This window comes from Pezoporus occidentalis, unplaced genomic scaffold, assembly GCF_034315485.1.
Source record: "Pezoporus occidentalis ecotype Australia unplaced genomic scaffold, CSIRO_AGI_Poc_V1 ctg38, whole genome shotgun sequence".
NCBI classification, from domain to species: Eukaryota; Metazoa; Chordata; class Aves; order Psittaciformes; family Psittacidae; genus Pezoporus; species Pezoporus occidentalis.
The window spans coordinates 478982-486402 of record NW_026915702.1 but is presented as its reverse complement, the minus strand read 5'-3'; the positions used below and the strand labels follow the sequence as shown (position 1 = coordinate 486402).

At 45.2% G+C, this 7421-nt stretch overlaps 1 long non-coding RNA gene across 1 annotated transcript; it reads left to right on the top strand.

Annotated features, from left to right (window-relative positions):
- Positions 1–1718: 1718 nt before the first annotated feature.
- On the top strand, positions 1719–5850 carry LOC134170524 (uncharacterized). Its single transcript, XR_009967288.1, has 3 exons — positions 1719–1951; positions 3459–3536; positions 5627–5850. It is a non-coding gene; the product is annotated as an uncharacterized LOC134170524 (long non-coding RNA).
- Positions 5851–7421: the final 1571 nt, after the last annotated feature.

Here is a 7421-nt window from a genome sequence, read left to right as displayed (position 1 = left end):
TTGCTCTTGTAGAAGTGCATCAACTTTTTTGCTTCCTACCTGAATGACAGACTGGAAAGAGGAGAGCTCCTCAGGGGGTTTATTTGATTGCAAGTGTAATTATATTGATAGTTGTTCTTTCTCCTTTGATCACGTCTGCAAGCTGTGATGGCCAGTGGTAATCTGGAGTATCTCCCTCCTGCATACCAGAGCTGGGGACAAGCAAGTTATTTCCAAGTATACTATCTATTTGGTTAGCACATAGCATGCAGTGGTTCTGAATTGTTTCTTCTGCCAGACAAGGGGTTGAGAGTAGCCCTGGGAGTGGAAATGATGCTGAAACCCAGCTTTCCCCAACAGCAGGAGGATCTTAGATAATGGTTACTGGTACCAGCAAGAGTTATAAGGGCTTCTGTCTGTGAAAAGTGAGTCACTAGAGATGAGCCAGTCCAGACATTGAGCAAGGTTCCCAGCTCCAGTCTTGCTCCTGTGACAACTGGCAAACATGGCTCATCTCTCTTCCACTAGTTGTGTTCTCAGCAGGTATCCCTTGCAAAACTAGATTTCATTTTATTCTTCCCCTACTTTGTGAGTAGCCTAAACCACACAGAGCCTCGTGCTCCTGAAGAAGACAACTGAGAGTTACGTATTCCCAAAACCTCAAAGCAGTAACTGAGTTTTTGGCTTTGCTTTGGAGAAAGTTTTTTCACAGTAGTTCTGAAAATAAAGCCTCACAAACCAGTTGTCTGTGCAAAAGATACTGATTTTAATACCTTTTTTCTCCCATTTTTTGAAGTGTGTTCTGTATCATGATACGAAATAGTGGAGCTGGCTTCTGTTTGTTTTCTTTGTGGTCAAGATTGCTAGTACACAGGTAATTTTATTAGATTAAAAAAGCAGAACAGTTGGGTACTTACGTGTGAAAGTGCTTGTTACAAACCTGTTGTATTTTAAACTGGTGCTAGCTGCAAGTTCACCCTCAGCAGAAAATCATACTAGTTGGTGGATATTGGTGTTTTTTCTCATGTATCTTGCTTAGTTTATCACCCAGGTGTGAAACCAACACTGCTCCTTCCCCAGATGGGCCTTGATTAGTGGAAGGTTCATCGCTGGGAGGAAGGAAGGCTGCTTTTTCAACAAGGTGAAATGAAATTCACAGCCTTGGCACCAACCTTTCTAGCAGGAGCTGTTTGGACTTCCAGAGGAACACTTCCATTTGCAGTGGCTGGAGTCAGCCATGAGCAAAACCCCTCTCAGGTGAGCGGATGGCGGAAGCCTCTCCTGATGTTTCCTGATGACTGGAATTTACATCCCAAAGTGCTTCCTGGCTTGGCAGGCTGGTGATAATTGAGTTGGGAAGCCCTGTTAGCATCACATCAGCTGTTCAGGAGTGTGGTCATTTGTATAAGCGATTTATGATTTTGCTAAGTAAGAGATGTAGATAAAGCATAAACTGTAGGAAGGCACAACTTGGGCTAGCAGGTATGAACATTTGTATGCATGTGGGAAACTTTCTGGAAAATGATGTAATATGCTCAGTGACCATATAAGGATGACCTGTATAGCAATTCAGGGGGACACGTTAGGAGGAGCTATCCCCCATGTCTCCCGGCGCTGCAATAAAGAATACCTGCTTGTCAACTTGAAACTCTGTTGGCGAGTTTGTCCCTGGAGTTTTCGCCGAATCAAAGTGCGGATCTTAAAGATCTCCTTTTAAACAGTTATTTAAGATTCTGGCATCAAAAAGCCATAAGAAAGCAGCAGTGAAGAGTTGTTTGACCTCTCTTCAGTCATTGACATAAATGTCATGTACTGTTGTTTGCTCACACAGGTACCTCTGCATGCATCAGCTTCTATCCCTCAGTATGAGGAGACTGCTTGCAAAACTGCATCGAAGTTGTGAGGAGAGTGGAGATTAAAGACTTGTAACAATTGGAATATCCACCAGCCTAATCAACAAGTTTAATAAGTAGTAGATGTTCTTGAAAAGCCGGTATCTGTTCTAATCTGATCTAGTTGAAGATGTCCCTGCCCACTGAACGGGGGGGGGGGGGGGGGTTGGACTTGAAGGTCTCTTCCAACCCAAACAATTCTATGATTCAAATATGGTGGTTTCCTCAGCCTTTTGCTTCTCCCCTTGCATCAGGAAGGAATAACACTTTATCTGTGGCAGTATATAAAGTCCAAGGAGTTTTAGCCTTTCCTTTTTAGATGTTATTTTGAGCTCATGTTTGGCTACAAATTCAGGACTGACCTTTTTCTTCTTAATGATACAAAAACTACTGTGAATGCTGCAATGAGAGGGCAACAAACCTGAGTGGGTGAGGGGGGGACAGATGGGCACCATGGCCAACCTGTGCTGTACTGATTTGTTACTGAATGTCTGGTAAACAGGCAGGAAGAGACCTTGGCGTGCATCTGCACGCTGACCACAGGATGTGATTGGGAACCTCTGTGGCTGGTGCTTGAAGAGGAAAAAGGTAACAAAACACCTTCTTACTTGGCTTTTGGACAGGAATTTTTCCAAGGCTGGTGGTCAGGAGGGGGAATACCTAAAGGGGGCCTATGAGAAACCTGGAGAGGGACTTTTTGCAAGGGCAGGTAGTGACAGGACAAGGGGGAATGGCTTTAAACTGAAAGAGAGGAGACTTAAATTAGATATTAAGAAGCAGCTCTTCCCTGTGAGGTTGGTGAGGGGCTGGCACAGGGTGCCCAGAGAAGCTGTGGCTGCCCCATCCCTGGCAGTGTTCAAGGCCAGGTTGGACACCGGGGCTGGGAGCAACCTGCTCTAGTGGAAGGTGTCCCTGCCCATGGCAGGGGGCTGCAACTGGATGAGCTTTAAGGTCCCTTCCAGTCCAAACCAGTCTGTGATTCTATGAGAAGGGAATCCCTTCTGGGAGCCTCAGGACCTCAACAAAGCAACATCTCTGTGAAGGAGACTTCCACACATTAGGTCTCTAAGCTGGCATTGCAAGACCAAACCACTAAGGAAAAACTTCGGTATTTTTAAGCTTTTGATGCTCAGAGCTGGCTATGATGGCTCCAGCCATCTCTGGCACTTGTGAAGCTGTCTGTCCATAGGAGTATGTTGGACCCACAGATCAGAGGTGAGGGACCACTGTAGCCCTAAGACCCCATTTCCCATGCTGGGGAGAGGGAAGCCAGGTTGCAGCATCTCAGGAGCTGCACAGGGGTTGCCCAAACCCTGAGATTTGGGAGAGGCCAGGAGCTAGAGGTAGGACTTCGCTTTCGTGAAAGGCAGTGCTGCTCGACTTGTCTCTTAACACATCACGTATCCTCTGCTTGCAATGTCTCAACTGGCTTTAATCAGGCTTGCTCTGCTTCCAGCATTTAGACTTCAGCACAGGCTTTGCTGCTCCAGACATATTTAAGCTAATGCTGATATTACAACCAGTGCTGTTTTGTGCCTTTGCTTGCAATGTTGACATATTTTCTGTTGTGTCTTTCTAAGGCACGAGAAAGCTGCTGCCCCACATCTCCAACCATCAGAGAAGGCAAAATCGTAACAACAGAAGAATGGTCTTGAGACTCCCAAGGTAAAAATAGATTTGTCTTCAGGTGCATGTTCCCTATGTAGTAGGTCACCTGGGGGATGCTCCTACCACCGTAACTGAACTCACAGAACAATTTGACTTAGAACTGATGTCTTGCAGTCTCCTGGTCCAAAGCAGGGACAATCCTGAAGTGAAATTAGGTTGCTCAGGCCTGTGTGCTGTCAGGCTTTGAATACCTCCAAAGACACGGATTTCAGTCTCTCTGAACCCCTTGTTTCAATGCTGGCCTTCCCATCCCTGCAGGATTTATATCTAACAGGGTATTTTCTTACTGCAGTTTGTGCCCATTGTCTCTCAATTTTGCTGTAAGCTTTCAAGAAGACTGTGGCTATCTTCTGTTTCTCCCCATCAGGTACTAGCAGGTAGCTGTAGGATCTCCCTGGAGCCTCCTCTTCAAGCTGAACTATTTTCTCAGCCTTTCCTTGAGTACCATGTGCTTCAGCCCCCTCATTTTAGTGGCTCTCCACTGAACTCACTCTAGGATGTCAGCGTCTGTGCTGGGGAGCCCCAGACTAGACCAGATGTAATTGCACAAACTGCCTTATAGGAGGGAAGAACCACTTCCCTTGACACTGTGGCCACACTCTTGTCCATGCAGCCCAACACACAGCCAGCCCTTTTCATCACAAGCACACACCACTTGCTCATTTTCAACTTGTCCATCGAGTACTTTCTTGCAAAACAGCTTTGGAGGCAGGCAAGACCCAGCTTGTCCTGCAGCATAGAGCTGTTCCACGCCAGGTAAAGCACTCTGCTGAACTTTCAGGGGGTTCTGCTGAGGTCCCTCCAGCCATCAGGATGGCTCCCCCAGCTTCCTGAGGATTCATTCTTGTCCAGGTCAGTAACAGAGATGTAAACCAGCATCAGTTCTGCTACTGAATGCTGAGAGATGCAACTAGTAACCAAGTGCACTTCATACTGCTCATCACAGCCCTTTCTGTCCCAAGAAGTCTTCCCAAGGTCAAGATGCAGGCTGCTTGTTGCTCTACTCTAATCCACAGTCATTCCATCACAGAAGGTGAGGAGACTGGCCAGGCCCAATTTGCTTTGGTAAATCTGTGCTGGCTGTTCCAAATCATGTTGTCCTTGGTAAACGTAGACACAGTAAATCCAGGAGGGTTTACTGGACTGTCTTCTAGGAGACAGGTTGAGAAAGATCCTTCTTTTAACCCCCTTGTGAAAACAGGTATGACATTTGCCTCTTCCCAGTCATTAGACACCTTTCCTGGTACCAGGGAAGACAGAGCAGCTTTGCAGTCACGTTGCCTCCTACAGATAAAGTCCACATGGTCCCATGGGCTTGAGAATGCCCAGCCTGCTTCAGTGGTCTCTAGCTTAGTCTGCTGTAGTGTGGGTGATGCTCTGTGGCCCCAAATCCTACTGCTCAGCACAGGGAAGCCAAATAACAGACCAGGCCAGCACAGCCCAAGGCAGAGAAGCCATGGAGACCATTGACCTTTTCCATGTCCTTTGTCCCGACATCCCCCTATTTTGTTCTTCATTGTGTCTGCACTTTCCTTTGCCTCTTCTTAGCTACTAATGTATCTGTAGAAGTCCTTCTTGAATCTTCTGGTGATGAGAAGTGAACCTGTGCATTGGTGGTGGATTTTGTTGTTATTGTCTCATCTACATCTGTTTTTACTGGCATCTGAGTTGAAAAAGCTAATTTTGCTGGGTTGGAGCAGCTGCCACTTCCCACCACAGTAAATTAAGCTTTCCAAAGGCCTCATCTTTGGAATTACAGTTCTGATCATAATGTGGGTTTTAACAGTCAATTGAGATGCTTATTAAATTATAACACTGTGCATTAGGACCATTCCTGTACTGCTGGAGAAATCTCAATCATTTAGGTTTTATTAGTTTTGTGATTTAATGAACAGAAAACATTAAAAGCCAAATGCAAAACAGCTGTACAAAAACGTTCCATAAAATTCAGGAAACCAACAGACATAGCTGTAAAAGTACTTTGCAGAGGCACAGCCCCTCTTCAATGCCATTAATTTTAATAAAAGGATGAATGCCACCATCAGTTTTCATAATGAAGAAAATCTCTCCCTTGTTTCTTTTCCTAGGTTCATGAGATTCAGTCTGTACTTGAGTGAAGCTTACCAATGGACTGGAAAAATTGCTCTGGACTGGTTTGGGTCCACATGCTTCTCTGTTTAGAGTACATGGCTACACCACGACCAGCCGTCGTGCTGCTGATGCTACTGTGTGGTTCTTAGCGCTGCAGCCTTGAGTGATGCCAGCAAGACCTGACATCAGTCTTTTATTGTATTGAAGTCTGATCATGGTCTTTACGCCAAGGTGGAGGAGGTATCCTGTATTATTTAGCAGTTTGATGTGACACGGTGGTCCAGTGACACTGCACAAGCCAGTATTACCAGGTCTTACCAGCAGTATTATCAAGATTACCAGAGCAGCAGTAAGTAAAAAGGAATAATTGTATTCAGTGCACAGAGAGATTAGCTTTTTGAGGCTGCTCTTGTTGGAAAATGTATATATATGTCTATGTAAATATGTATTATGTATGTATAAAAAGCATCTTAGTTCTCAAACTCCTAAATCAAGACAGCAGTCACTAAGCACTTCTTATTTATTTTTCCCAGGTATCAAAGACACCTTTGCATAAGATGCTGTCAAACATGTACCAGTGGAAGAAATATCTACATTGCAAACAGGTCGGTGTCAGAACTGGTGTGTGTAACATTGTTCTGCTTTATCTTTTGAATGGAAATCTCACCTGGCTTTTGAAACAGATGAAGATTTATTGAGGTTTCTCTTTTAGTTTGGATTGTGAAGCCAATTGCAGCATATATCTGAATTACAAAGAGACCTTTCAGTGCAGTTCTAATTAGGACTTTGGTAATAAAACTGTTGTTCTGGTTGCTCCCCCCCTCACTTGCATTTGACTTGACTTTTAATAACTTTGTTTACCTGTAACTAAGAGTTTTCCTATAGCTCTGGAGTCAAAGGTCTGATTTCGTTGGCAATAAAGGGCTGGTCCTGCCACTGCTGCTACTTCTGAGTACACAGAATGGTTTTGAGAGGTTTTTGTCTGGGTTCCTTACCTTGTTTGTCCCACTCTTGTGAACAGACCACGTTTTGTTGTAGCCCCCAAGGATGAGACTCCACTGAGCATGCATGGAACTGCTGCCTATGGGAGCCATAAATATCGATGTACCCCAGGTCCAGGCAGCTGCCACAAATAGAGTAGGTAAACGTGCTCTGGTACATCTTTACTTAAATCATTGGGAGCTTTGCCACTGAGTTTTAAAGGAAATCAACTTTTAAGATACAGGTTAAGTTCAGAAGCACTTCCTATCCATGCCTTGGCTTCTGTTTATCTGTAGCACCAACACAAAGCTTAGTATATTGACAGCTGACATCAACATGTCGCCTTGGGTTCCAGAAAAACCTGCTGCAAAATGCAGTTAAGCTTCCTGAAGTATCTGTGATGTAAAGATCTGGTGCACACCCTGTAATCATCAGACTGCCTGGAGCAACAGGGGATTTGCTCTTTGTGGTGCATCTTTGGGAGCAGGGCCTGGCTGGATCACTCAGGAGCAAGCAGTTTATGAATAAACCATGAGGATCTATGTGCATATAGTGGGTTGGCAAAATAATGCAGATTCTCAGCATAACTCACCTCCAGTCCTGATGCTGCTCTCCAGCTTATTATAGGGTATTTGTTACTGGGTTTGCTGCCCTCAGTTTACCACTACTCTCTCATCCAGATCCCCAACTTCTCCATCTCCTGGGAGAGCGCCTGCAAGGCTGGACGTGGAGCAGGCAGCACAATGTCTTCCTCCCATCTTCACCCTCCTCAGAGCTGTTACCTCTGTCCCCACCTCCGTGCTCATCCTC